Source organism: Harpia harpyja, chromosome 20 (genome assembly GCF_026419915.1).
Source record: "Harpia harpyja isolate bHarHar1 chromosome 20, bHarHar1 primary haplotype, whole genome shotgun sequence".
Lineage (NCBI taxonomy): Eukaryota > Metazoa > Chordata > Aves > Accipitriformes > Accipitridae > Harpia > Harpia harpyja.
Window position 1 is genome coordinate 16,308,872 of NC_068959.1, and position 14,123 is coordinate 16,322,994.

The window sequence follows — 14,123 nt, forward strand, 5'->3', positions numbered from 1 at the left end:
ATTTTAAAAATGTATCTCCAGGAATATGTTGTTAATCAAGATGTTGTATGTAATTACAATACTTGGAAGCAATTTGTCCAGAAAAACACACAAGCTGTGAAGTAGTTGCATGTACACAGGTTGACATTCTTTTAGTGTTCTGTGCTTCAAATCATTCATGAAAACAGTACTACTTAAAATTGAAAGAGAAGATATGGCTGTTCTTAGCTGAGATATGAAAATAGCCGAGTAAGGTAGAGTTAATACAGACATATTTTTTGCTGAAAATTCTGAAATTTTTCAACCATTTATGCTTCTGTATCCTGGCTGACTTAACAAAGTTTAAGAGAACTCTGACTATTTCATTAAAAACTTCCATTTTGATTATTGGGAATCAAAATTAATTAAGGGAGGAAACGCAGCTGCGATGTACATATTGAACACTTTCTAGGCAACTCAAAGTAGATCTGCCAAAGCTAAATATCTATATATTCTGCATTGAAGACAGTTCTTCAGAGAATGGGATGTCGTCTCCTAGTCCTTTGTAATATATATACTGAGAAAAAGCCAGACACATTTAAAAGAACGTATCCAGACACATTTAAAATAATCCTGAAAATCACTGTGATTTCAGAATTTCAAATTAGAAAGAAAAAAAGAGTGTAGTCAACAAAGCCATTTGGTGTTTTTTTCCTGAAGAAAGTGGTAGCAATGTGCAGGTAATTTGTATCAAGGAAGTCTGAGCTTCACGCTGTTTGAACCTGGGCCCTGGCTCTGCTCCTGGGCTCCATCAACTGACTCTCAGCATCTGCCTCTGTTTGCCCCTGGATAAAGTCAACATCCAAACCAGTGTACCCTATGTCATGACCACATGACCAGGCTCAGAAATGAATTCTTAAAACATCTCTGCAGATTTTAGAACAGGTTACATGATTTAACAGTGAAACATTTGCATACCTGCTCCTGGTTTTTTTCTCCCCCGCCCCCTCCCCCCCCCCCGCTGTTCTGCATGTACGTGATAAATGACAGATTCTCTCAGATAATATTCATGTGGTACTCCAAAATAATTCTGCAGACATGGTAAAAGCTTTTAGAGACTGTAAAACTGATTATCTTTTCTGTAGCTCTTTTCATCTTCAAAGCACTTACCAACATTAACTAATTAATCCTCACAGCGTCCCTCTGAGTTAGATATCATTGCCATTATACAGATGAAGGAATTGAAGCAAACACTTCCTGACTAGCTCATGATCACCAAGACAGTTGGTGACAGAGATGGAATTAGAATGCACAGACTTGTACTTCCAGGTTCTCTGCTTGAACCACCATGCCGTTCATCTCTTGACAAATGTACATATAGGTATTAGTACCCTCACTATGGCTGAGGGCTGAGTTTCTGTTAATGAAATCGTGTTAGGAATTGCTTTGATGCGAAATCTGTTTGTAGTCAGACAGACAATTATCTTTTTAAACCCCTCTTCTGCAACTTTTTCCTGAATGGTCCAGAGTGCGAGCATGAATGGGTTGCACCAGAAACATTTTACTTTGGATACAGCTATAGCTAATTTTAAAATGCTTCAGGTGTTTACTAAAAATGTTAAACTCCATTCTGCTCTCTGTGGGGTAAATTCCTTAGTGGGCTAACATATTGGGTATCCTGGGCCTGTTCTTTGTGAACTTCAGATGCATTAGACAAGCTCCTGACTGCGCTCCATTACAAGGCAGCCTGATGATGACATGAGGAAAGACAAGAATGGGGGCACCCAAATTGTAGTTGAGTGCTATGACAGTATTTTCAAAGCAGATGATGTAAACTTTCTGCAGAACCTCACGTGCTGTGGAGTTTTTTTCCCAGTAAAATAGATACCTCCATGGAAAAAAAAATAAAAATGTTTTGCTGAAAATTCTGTTCTCTAACCCCTAAAAGTTCTATCAAAACTCAATTTTTGTGGAGCCTTTAGAAAAGGCCCACTAGATATAACAGAGCCTAGGTACCCATGTCTTTTATGACAAGGCTTGGGTGTATAGGCAAAAGTGGAGAACAGGGGAGGTTTTCATCTGTGATTTTTCACACATTTTTATGAGTAATGATATCAGTGATACTTAAACTGAATGAGGAGGATCACAACGTGAACTTTAAGGCAACTAGCGAGTGCAATGCTGAGCATAGGTCAATTGACAATGAACACAAAAATTACTACTACAGAAAGCATAATTAAAGCAAACAGTAGTGATGACTGCCCAGGTGTGCCTGGAAAATCCATACAGAAAATCCTCCTGGTTAAAAAGTGGAAGAGTCCCAATTTTCTAATTGTCAAACTCCCACACTGGCTAATGCTGCTGGCACCCAGAGTAAAAGCAGAAACTACCATTTGACGTAAAACTTATTCTGTTGAGTAGAGGATGTACAATGAGACTGGGAGCCCGGTTTCTTTAAAATCTGGGTTTGCCTCTTGGCAAATCTCTGCTCCGCAGCGTGAAAGAGCATTGAGATTTAAACTAGTGCAGTAGCACAGGCTGTGTGGCCTACAGGATGTGGAAAGACCTAGAAAGCTGTACGACAGGCTGCCATACAGGCCTTAGTATGACTGATTTTTTTTTTTTTCCCTTTATACACTCAAATCAAAATACATAAAAATCTTTACATCTCCAGATCTGTCTCTAAGAATATAAAATGATAAACTTAAATCCTTAAATTTGAGGTACTTTAGGTGTCAGGAAGAGACTTCAAAATGTTTCTGCTCCTTCCTCACATGTCTGTACAGGGTTGGTTTCCTCTGCTAAATTGAAAATACAGTCTATTACTTACATATTGTGTAACAGTGGACAAAAGATGAAGCAAATGCAAATCTCACAGATTTTACCTGTATTAGAGCAGGAAAGCAATGAAGACAAGAGGTTTGTTTATTTTTGATAAGTGGTCCAAAAATTATTACGAAATGGTAGGCTTTGGAAGTTAGGGTATAACTAAATTTGTTGAAAGATAAAACTTTCTTGTAGGTTCACTGTTGACTAACTGCAGACCTCACAATTGAAGAGCAAGCAATCGTGATGTTTAGGCAAGAAGCAGAAATTGGAAAACAACCCTCATTCCTGTAGTCTGAATGCAGTGGCCAGTTTATTAATATACTTAGTACCATACAATTGAACGTTAAAAATCACTAATTTATCCCGTTGCTGTAATGAAACAAACTACACACTAGAAGGCTTATGTTTTAAAAGTCCAGAGGGCAGGTTTCAGGTGTGGTTGAAGACTCTCCCATATCCTTCAGGGATGTGTTTTTTAACCATCTCTGAGGCTGATGAGCACTTGGCTTGCGTTTCTTTGATGTCCATGGGAGTATTTGCCATTTGAGGAACTGTTTGCCATGAGAACAGTTATTTAGCTGTCTGTGAGGAGCAAGTACAGGGATTGGTGAGCAGATGTTGGAATTGTTGGTGCTGTGACTTTAGCTCTTTCTGGTCACCAGCTGTTGAGTGTGATGGCTGGGGCCATAGGTGTTCCACACCAGGGTGAGCGGGATCACTTTGCCACTTTGCTTTTCTGTGAGTATAGAAAGCTGCTAAGCTGCTCTGAGAAGGAAGGCAGGGTGGGGGCTCTGGTGCTGTCAATAAATAGTGCTCAAAGTTCAGCAGACATGCTCTTAAAAAAATTTAGGAAGTATAAAATTAATATTTAACCAGATTATTACATTTTGTCTGCTTCATTAATTTTTTATTAATTTATGAAAATGCTGTTGATGGAAATAATATTGACAGGGTGTGTTGTTTTGGTTTGGTTGTTGCTTTTTTTTTAATATCTTCTGGTAAATGGAAACTTATCTTCCTTATGAACACAAACCATCTAACAAGCCATATTGGGCAAATGCTCTAATAAGACAATAATTATTAGGGCATGATGCATTAATGTTTTATGTTGTCATAACTCAGCTGTAAGAGATTAATAATGGAGATGTGAGGGGAATGCTGTCTTAAGTGTTTATGATTATGTTACTATTAAGACATACTGTAGGAAAGGAAATTGCTTTCAGGTAGTTACCCTTTTTGTTTGTAGAGAGAGTATTCTGAAGGAAACGTTCTTTCCATTTTCTTCCAATAATTCTTAAGCAGTTCCGCTGAAATGAAGTGATAGGAGCAACTCTCCCATGACTACAAATCCTCAAGAACCTATTATCACTGTTCCTAAAAATTACAATTCCAAAGTCACTTGAGCTGCAACTCTTTGGCCCCAGATTATTGGGGAGCAAGAATTCCAGAACCTTAATTCATTTTGCAGATTTCACAGATGTTCCATCTACGTCTGAATCAAATCCTAATGCCTCAGAACTCTGACATGATTTGACCTGTGCATTTGGATTTGACCAGTACATTAGGATTGGCAAAGCCACTTCTAAATAAGAAGTTGTCCTTTCAAAAGGCAGAGAAGAATGCTTGGAAAATTTGGAGGTAGTATTTAATCACAATGACAGACTGAACAAATGTGGTAAGGCGAAAGAAAAGCAACAATTTTTCTGGAAATGAGTGGAGCATATAGCATGGTGGAGTTTTGTGAACCTCTTTAACTAGTTGTAGGCATAGCAAAACCATTCTGATGGCAGATATCTTTTCCTATCTCTTTTTTCGATCTTAAGCAATTGCTGAGTATCCTTTCTTTAAGAAGTTCCTGAAACAAAAGTGCCTTTTGTAGGAGACAAAAATTCTTTGCTGTGTCTTAGAAACCAAAACATCTCTTAAAAGTGGTTGTCTGTCATTTTGATGCTGTAGGTAGAATGAAAATGTGGTAGTCATATTTTTATAGTGTATTTCTGTCTGGCCCTCTTTTGTCACAGAGTATATGTATCTATATGCAGTCTTCACTTGGCTCTGTTCTTCTGTGTTGAATTTTTGCTCTCTGCCCATTCTCTTAATATCTTTATCATATATTCTGATCAGAACCTGAACCCAGTAACAGTTGAGTTGGGCTTTTAAGATCATGAAGTGAGATAGAATTACGCAATGCAAGTTCACCTATGCAGGATTGCTCCTACTACCAGCATACCACGAGCTTGATCAAACTTGCAAACTCATTTGTGTTTTCCTCCTGCTTTTAAGTGCCTGCACGCATACTGTTAATACTCATACCTAATGTGTGAAACACACAGCTGTTTATCACAGCCCAGCAGGCAGGATACAGATATTTTCAAACAGCACTACTGTATCCTTATCTCAATAGTGCTAATACTATCCCCTGCCAAAACAGACATGATATATTGAAGTATCTGTAACCGTTACAGGATCTCTGCATATTCCTTGAATTTAGCCTGCAGCAAGTCTGTCATCCATGGTGATCCTGATGTTGCAGCTGATGTTGCAAGAAGCAGCTTAAAAATATTGTCAGAGCACTGGTGCTGACTTAAAAGCAGTATAGCCTCTACTGACCTGTGAATTGATACATGTCTGTTAAGCTAGACTGCCTGCTTTTCCACCTTCCCTACTGCTTCTTTATACTGATAGTAGTCCCCTTTCATGTTTGTTACCCTCAGTCAGATAGAGATGGGGTTCAGATCATAGCCACAAGCTAGCTAGAATCATAGTTAGGGGCCAAACATCTAATTTTAAAGCTTAATGGTCGTTAATGCAATAGGTTCCAATCCACCAAAGTCTGTTTGAGTTTTGGGAAGACTTTCTTTTCTTTATTTTTGCTGACTGGATTAAACCTGACACCATAACATAGGAAAAGGACAAGTCCAATACTGCAAATCATTTTCTGTTTTATTGTCTCCAATATTTGCATACTGCAGTGCTCAGTTACACCACAATTGTGCAGAGATCCAATCTTTGCAATGTAATGACTTCCTGATGGTCTGTCTTTAAATGATAAATGAAAAGAATATGCTGCCTTCCAGCTGCATATACGACAAAGTTTATTGCCACCCAAACCTGCTTTTTATTCCATGGGAAGGTGGGGAGGTATAGAAGGAAGGTCAAAAATGTCCGTGTTATACTTTTTTCTAACCTGTCCTCATATGGTTACATTATTTGGATATATTTCCAATGTTGTTCAACCTCCCTGAAATAAATCTTCCTGATATTCAAAGGGGAAGAGTGGCAGTATGGGGTTAATCTCAGGATTTTACAACAGAGTTTAGATCAAATCAAAACCCTTGGCTATTGGTGAACCACAGGTTCTTCTTGATCATGTAAGTCCCTCCATCACCCACTCCAGCATGGCACTTTTGAAATGCAGAAATCTGTCACTTCTGAGATAAACCCACTAATCCACCTCTCTCCTTGGCACATTCTCTGTTCAGTGGGCAGATTTCTTCTATGGATATTTTCTATCACTTTTGCCAGTGCTACCTCTGTGTCATAAGCTGATGGCTTTAACTAGTGATTTTCTGGTTTTCAGATTCAACAGAGAAATCCAAACACCTCTCTGTGAAGTGTTTTCGGAGTTTATCCCCTGCTGAAAGTCTCCTCTAAGGTAATGGTTACGAATGACATCAGGCGCATTGTAAACAAAATTTCTGAAAAACATTTCTTGCTCATCCAAAGAGCTTGTGAATTCTGTAGCCTGCATTATTCCTCCCAGCACCAGCAGCAGCCTCTGTCAGTCTTGCTGGTTAAATATCCATACAAGTCTTTGTTCCAGTTATTTTTAGTTAATTTTTTTAGTCATACTTCCATGCTGTTGTCCAAATTTTGCAGTTTCATATCCCTGCTTGTGCTATCTTTTCCTTTTTTGCAGTCATCTGATCTCAATATCCTGCTTGAATTTTTCTCTCTGTCCTCTCTGAGAAGTGACCTTGATTAGTGCCTTTAGCTGTTCTTACCTTTTTGCCACATCTACTCAACTATTTAGTTTACTTCTCTGTTAAGAATATTTTTGGTGTTCATTGTGTGTATGGTCATGCTAATGAGCTTGTGCACTTTATTTCTGAAATAACTCTCAGTCTAGTTCCGGTGCAGTTTGTATATAAGCTCATTGTCTGTGTGAGTTTCAAAAGGTTTTCTAGTATAATGGTTACTTTTGGGTTCTCTAGTGGAATGTTTGTATATTCAAATCCTCAAGATTGTGCCTGTGTATATACATGCAAATGTATCTGAATACACATTTATATATAAGTATATAAAAATATATATGCATGTGTATGTATATATGTGTATATGTATATACACCTGCCACTTCTGTTACTACACTTAAAACAAACTGTATATATATGTATGCCTAAATCACTAAGTGAGATTCTTTTTTGAGAAGAGGGGACACTCTGATGACTATAAGGTCCTTATAATCTATTGATCTTCTTCCTGAGCTGTGTTGATAGTTTTGTGCTTTGCAGAATAAATAACATCTATTGTATTATAGCACAGGCTGTAGTCATGGGTTTTTTTAGATTCTTACTGACACTCTTGCAGCAGTCTGTTTCCTTCTTCTTGGGCTTCTTTTATGAAGAAGTCTTATCATTTGGGAAAATAAAAACAGGTATGTTATTCACAGTGCTTTGGCACCTTGTTGAAAATTAAAGACATCGGACATATCATGAGTCTTTTCAAGTACTTGTATTGATTACTATTACTGTATTGTTTAGATTAGGATGCAGCAAGATGGTAAATTGCTAACCATGTGTCACTGTTTTGTATTCACTGTTGTAAAGAATTACTGAGGAGGGTTTCTCTCTGATCCTGTGTGCTACCCTAGCACTTTTTTTTTTTTCCCTCTAGGTGTTTAGTGGTGTGTTTTACAATATGGTTCTTTTTTACAGCAAAAAAAAAAAAAAAAAATCTTGTCAGCAGAAGATTATGGCACACATAAACTGGTGACGTGAGGCATTGTATCTGTCTATAGCTTCCCTTTCCACTTTCAAGTCAGACCTACTGAAAGACCTGTTTCTGAGGTTTGAGATTCAACATAGTAACACCTAAGAATGCTACTTCCATGATTTCACTGTTTGCTTGGTTTGGGGGAGACAAGTTTGATAGTTACAGTTGATCACAGGATTGCTCCTACATGCAGGTTATGTAGAACTGCCAGATGGAAAAATCTGCAGCCTGTACATGGTACAGCCAGGCAAAATGTTGTGTTAGAGGACTGAAAAATTTAGGCAGTGATTATTCTGGAAAACATAGTAGTAGTCAACTTAGAGGAAATCAACCCACTTGTCAGGGGGAAGATTCAGTCAGAAACCTAGAGAAACATAGAGTTATACTAATTGACAATGGAAAATCATAATCCTCATCTGTCACCTGCCTTTTTTTCATCTTGTCATTGTATGTACCCCTGTCGCCTTCCCTCGATGACTGCCAGCCTCTGCAGTCCCAAAGCCTCTGGAATGTGTTATGCTAATCCACCATAACCCATGAGCAAGTTGTCGGATCTGATCTCTCACTTTCTTAGCAGCAACACCTGAAAGGTCATCAGTCTCTAAGCAGGTTTCAAATATTCAAGTGCACTTTTCAGCTATGAACTCAGGTTTTGTGCCTACGTTAATTATTCAGCACTGATAACTAGGGGAGAAAAACAACTTGAAATTTGACATTTTGTATCATAGGTCATCCCTTAAATTGTATTAATTATATTAATTCCTTCAAATCCTTAAATGAATTGGTCAGATTGCTCAAGAGGACAAGAATTTGGAATAAATAGTTCTACTAGTAGGTTTTAAATCATAAATGTGTTAAAAGGAAGTGAATGCAATCCAGAGGATATGCCCCAAACAACAGGATGAGAATATATAGTAGCGATACACAAGAGATTTTTCTGCATACTGCTTATTGACTAGGTGTGTTAATACAGTTTCTCATGAGATGGTAATTACGCTTAAGGAAAATGTAAGGTAAGTTTCAGCAATTCAAAGCCACATTCTCTGTTTGTTTCATGAGATTCAGGTAGTTGAAGAGCTCATGGTTTATGCAAAATTGTTACTCCATACCTTTCTTCTGCATGGGAATTCTTTGTTTGCATCTTTAATATCCCTAAATGTGATCATCTCAGTTTGGAACTGATGCCTTAATTTCAATCCCAGAGTTATTTAGATTGTTTAGGTCCACAAGCAACCTTGGAGGGCAACTGAGGAAGGAATTGGGTAGACAGATTCTTTTGTCTCTAAAAGTTTCCACTGCTTCCGTCTCACTTTTCTGCCTTGTATAATGCATAAAAGAACACTTCAAAAAGCTGCATATTTATGGAATTGCTTTAAAAACTTAAAGTATATTGTTTTGGAAACTGTTGTACAATGGAAGACAATAATTTAAATACGAATGCAAATATTGAATTCAGTACCTGGAGGAATTATAAACCTGGATTTTGCTAGTCATGAAGGAAAAAGCAAAGCTGCTGTAATGGCTGGTGTCCTGTGACAACACTGGATGGAAAGAATAAAGAATTACTGAAGCAATTTGGACTTCTTTATGGCAGTTGACATTTACTCATTAGTGGTGTTGGGGTTCTTTTTTGTTGTTGTTTTGTGGTGGTTTTTTCCAGCATTGTCAAATAGAGCATTTTATAATAATCTTCAGCTAACAGCACTTAGATTCTGTGGTAAAGCATTTGGGTTTCCCCCCCAAGCTTTTTTTTTTTTTTTTTCTTCCCCCCCCCCCCCCCTCCTTTTCCTATATATAGGTCTTTGAGAAAATATCTTACTTCTGTTTGGCTCCCGCAAGCGTACTATCATTGGAGCAAGGCATCCACTTTCAAGAAATTTTGATGAGAATACTTCATAGCCAGCTACAAATATTTATAACCTTGAGGGTGTCTTTGATCCTAAATCAGCTTTCAATTACCATTTTAGTTACACTGGAATAAAATGATTTTATCATTTCCAGAATACAGCAAACTCAGGAGGATGCAGTTATTTTAAGGCTTCAGTTACTAATTATAGCTAACTTGTTACCATACATTGTTGCTGGCCTTCCAGAATACTTGTTTATGTAGAATTCATCAGCTAGTGGATTAATTTCCTGAAGTTTTACATGGACCGTTGCACAAGTGCTGAGATAGCCACAGTATTATTTATGAGAAAATTTTGGATTACTTTTCTAAATTCTATTCCTTTCTTATGCAAGAGAGAGCAAAACCCCATGAATCCTGAGATATTTGTTTAATATTATAATGAATGTTAGATCAAATTTTGGATTTGTTCTTTGTCTTTCAGGATTGTGATATGCCTTGAAATTCTCAAACATGCTGGGTGTAATTTTTAGCAGCAATGTTTGGAATATGTAGAGTCAGTGTCATGTTTTACGACCTCTGTAACCTCACTTCCATGTGATGCTAAATATATCAAAAAACTCTGGTTGAATTAGGCAGGAAAGTTATAAAAGGGTATCAGCGTGAAACTGTCATATAAAAGACCTCCATCCAACTCACTTGCCAGACATGCGTTTTGCTATTGTAATCTTGAAGAAAATTTTTGATGCATTAAGAATACTGTATGTCTTTTATTTGACACAATTTTTTTTTGTGTCAGTATGATTCAGTCTTTATCAAAATGTGCATATTCATTAAAAAATTAAGAAATATAAATTGAAATTGAGGAATCAAGTGATCAGTACCATCTATTTCTTATGTATTTCTTTTTTTTCTTTTTCTGTTTTCCTTTTTTCTTTCTTTTTTCTTCTTTTTTCTTTTTTTCCGCCAAGTGTCTTCTGTGCTCTGATTTTACAATATGTTTGGATGAACATTTGAGAACAGGAGAAATTCAAATGCAATTGATCCCTAAGCTTCTCTTATTTACATTTCTGGTAAAAAAAACCAACAAAAAAGGGAAACTAGATAAATCTCTTTCCTCTGTACAAACTGTTTGCCTCATTTCTAGCACTGTGATGTGAAGAATAGACAAGAAAGTTGGTATTATGCATACACTTGTAAATTAACAGCAGGTTTGTCACTGAGGATAGAAAGGCATAGAAGAAAAGATTGATTTCTAGCATGGTGGGCAAGAGACCTGAAACGAGTCTGACTATGTTATTTAGTTACTGCTCCCCGGAAGGAAGCAAACTGTCTATGCAATGGTAACTTGCAGCCAGAATAGAATGTTCTCATTTTGGAGAAGCTTATCAATCATTTCTGAATCTCTGTTTTTGGATTAGACAGCTAGTGCTTTACTTGTTTTGCTGTTTAGCATGTTCTAGCATTGGTTCTTTCTTTAGTCATATATGACTTGATTATGTATTTGTGTCATGCTTTTTAATAATTCCTAAAGTTTGGCTATTGAATACTGCCAGATTTTCTTTTTTGTAAATGTTAATTGAAGGGGAGGGGGAGGAAGGTGGAGGGGAGTTATTTAGCCACCTGATGTTCCTATTGCTCTGTGAGTAAACAACAAAAAATCCAACCTGATATTTTAACTTCCCCATATGATTAACCTTTTCACCAGATGAGTGTAGTAAAAATCTAAATGAAATAGTTGTTCTTCTCTCCAGTATAACATCCTGTATTTAATGCCAAATCCATCCTTGTGCCAACATCTTCAACAAAATGGACAGGGGGGCTGCCAGTGTAGCTGTGTAGTAAGCACTGATAATAGTTTTTTCCATTTTGCCAGTGGACATCTTCAAAAAAAGTTGTTGAGAAGTAGAATCTCTCTGTGACTCCTGTACCAAAGTCTGCAATAATTATTATAACAAGTACTTCATTAAGAGACAGTGCTATCACATTAATGTGGAGGCTCCAAACTATTTACTTTTCTCCCTAAAATGTTTTCTGGTGCAATACTGAGGTATCTTTTCATGTCAGTAGTACGGGAAATTTATGGATAGATCAAAGGTTGCATTCACTTAATACTAGTCTCTGTTTTAAGTATAAAGAGAAGAGGCCTGAAGTAGAATATGAAAGCACTGTGATGGTACTGTAAGCTCTTAAGGTGTTAATCGGAAAATGCCAGCAGAAATCTTGAAAGAGCAAAATGCAAATAAATAGGGAGATAGAGAGTTGTGTAGAAGTGCCAGAGTATTCTGGAGTTTTTACTCTTTAAGTCCAAGGTATGTGCAGAGACTTGTTTTGGAAGATAACCTGCTAGTTTTTAATGAAATACCAAGTTATGAGAAAAGCTGGAAGGGGAAGATTTTGAGGAAAGGTCTTGGAGCAACATTGTTTTGCCTGTTATGTTGGATTAGTAGCTGTACAACATCCGCATTTTGCCTGCAAATTACTGAAGGTACCCATTGCTCACCTACCGTTTTAGCAAATATCTGTGATAGTGAGACTGAGTGCTAGGCAAAAACATGAATAAAAATTATGTTTAGTTGCACAGCATCATTTGTGAACATTTTTGCATACAGTGTGCACGTGCATTCATGAACATGCATGTGTACAGAAGGGCATGGACATACGCATTTCAAAATCGAGGCATCAGCTTTCTGGTACTAGGAAAGGACATGTGCATTAAATAAGAAGGAAAAGCATTACATTTTAATGTAATATTTAAGATTATTTGCATTTTAGTTCTTCCTTTTTACAAAGCTGGAAGTTTTCTCTAGTGATATTTAAGTATTTGGATACGATTCTCTTCATATGTAAAAACCTCATCACTTTCTACGAAGTGAAGAGTAAACTACATTGTAATTCTTTGCTCCAAAATCTCCTACGTATAGCTTAGCTGCAAGGTTGGTTGTATGTACCTCATGTTCTTTAGGGATTGTTTACACAAATAGTTTGCTCACTTATCTGTTTATAAATATGATTTGTGCAAACGATGAAATAAATATTTGTTCCCTTTACAGTACTACTATTTCTATTTGCATTAGTAAAAGAATATTTAATGCGTAAATATCCTTCTGATAATGCAGAATAAACTTTATACCTGCAAAATTTCAGTTTCAGATTAATACTCTACAGTCAGTACAGGGTGATGTTTATTTTAGGTGTCTAAAACTATAGATTATTGCTGCTGGATAGTTACACCTTGGCCAGAAATGAATGAAAAAGTGACATATGACTGATGCTCTTTTGTGCAGATTATCTAATTGCCGGTGAAAGAAACTATTAGAAACAAGGAAATACACCCCAGAGTTGTTGCGAAGTCATCAGGTATTTTGTGAGGATCTTGTGATTTATCCAAGAGACATTGTATTGCAGTGCACTGGGTCTTTGAGAGACAGCTCATCATAATCTCTGGGGCCATGACCTAACAGATTAAATAGAGCGATGAGTTTGTATTGTCAGAGCAATTCTGTCTAGAGGACAAAAAATTTTATTTAGGGGGTAGATTGATGGGATTAAAGCTTCAAATTGATTTACTTTACACACAAATTTACTGTAAGTTGTTTTTTATTAAACCAGCCACTGGATTGTTAAGGGAATTATTTTAGGACAGATGAGTTCATTTAAATGAAGAGTGAAGGATCAAAAACCTCAGAATTTATTAGTAAACTCAGTCCCTGCCATTCCTCTGCTCAAAAGCAACATAATATTTTCTTATTTTATGTTTATTTTAACTTGCAGACTATTTGGAAGAACTGGAGGCATATAACCCTGTCTCTTTATTCCTTTTCAGCGCTAAATAAACTTGGAATGCCACAAAGTATCCTAATAATCAGAAATTCAAATAATTCTTAAGGTGGAGAGAGATGCTATCTGTTTTCTTTAAACACTCTTCAAAAATGGCACAAATAAATAGTACCTATTACTTGTGGTCCCTTGATTTGTTGTAGCTACACAACTCTTGAGAATAAACAGAGAAATACACTATGAAAGCATATATTCTTTTCACAAATGCAGTTCTTCACTCTAAGATAATTACCTAAATGTTTAAATAAACAGTTTACAGTGAGAGCCTTTTCATTGTCTTTCCCTTTCCCTGTACTGCTCAGCAGGTGTTTAAATGTTTGGGGGTTGGTTTTTTTTTTTTTCTACTTCAAAATACCAGTGTGAAGGAATACCAATAAATGTGTTACTTTTAGATAATCCAAAATTCCCTTTGCTCAGCTTCTTAGTTTACAGTTATCTGTGTGAGTTAGAAATCTATTACCGTGTGTTCATCTTCAACCCAAATCTATTCACCAAGCATCAAAACTCATCAGTGAGATGGAATAATGCCATTTAATTAGTCTTTGATATACAGTTAAATTAGGTCTTAATAAGGGGTAGTGCATCCTAAAATCAATTATCTCGGTCTTCTTAATAAGAGCAACTAATTAGTAGGTAAATCGCCACAGTTCCCCTT